At 43.9% G+C, this 572-nt stretch overlaps 1 long non-coding RNA gene across 1 annotated transcript; it reads right to left on the bottom strand.

Moving 5' to 3' along the window:
- Positions 1 to 5: 5 nt before the first annotated feature.
- LOC113473523 lies at positions 6 to 572 on the bottom strand. Its single transcript, XR_003395473.1, has 2 exons — positions 514 to 572; positions 6 to 81 (listed from the first exon to the last, which is right to left on the bottom strand). It is a non-coding gene; the product is annotated as an uncharacterized LOC113473523 (long non-coding RNA).

The following is a 572-nucleotide window of genomic DNA, read 5'->3' on the forward strand; positions in this document are numbered from 1 at the left end:
CATGAGGAGGGTGATGGGGAGGGGGAGGTTGTTCTTGATGATGACCGTGGGACGGACGGTGATCTTGTAGTTGTTGGAGACCTAGGGAGAAGACAGAAGAGCAGGTTTAACTTTGTAAAGGGGACACAAAATTAAAGTTCGTGTAACTCTGTTCACTTAAACTCCTGTCCTGCTTAGCAATGACATTGTAGTGAAATATTGGGATGCGAGAAGAAAAATGGCCTCATGGTCAATCACCCCGACATTTGCAACATACATACATATGTACATACCTTTTTTCCCCACGTTACCTTTCTCAGGGACTTACCCCCGGGGCCACAAAGTGAGTATAAACTCTCAGATTCAGCAATCTGATTGGTTGATTTTTGAAAATTTCAGCCAATCAGATTGTTTGAACCGAGATTAAAACTTAATCAGCGTTTACACTCACTTTGTGGCCCGGTGTAATCACTACAAACAGTATAAACCCCAAATAAGTATCTTCTTCGGCCTCCGAAGGCCAGAGGCACTCACCATGGTAAACTTGTTCGTATTCTCAAAGTAAATCTGCTCCAGTTCTCCGTCGACGGACA

This window comes from Diaphorina citri, unplaced genomic scaffold (genome assembly GCF_000475195.1).
Source record: "Diaphorina citri unplaced genomic scaffold, Diaci psyllid genome assembly version 1.1 scaffold39005, whole genome shotgun sequence".
Lineage (NCBI taxonomy): Eukaryota > Metazoa > Arthropoda > Insecta > Hemiptera > Psyllidae > Diaphorina > Diaphorina citri.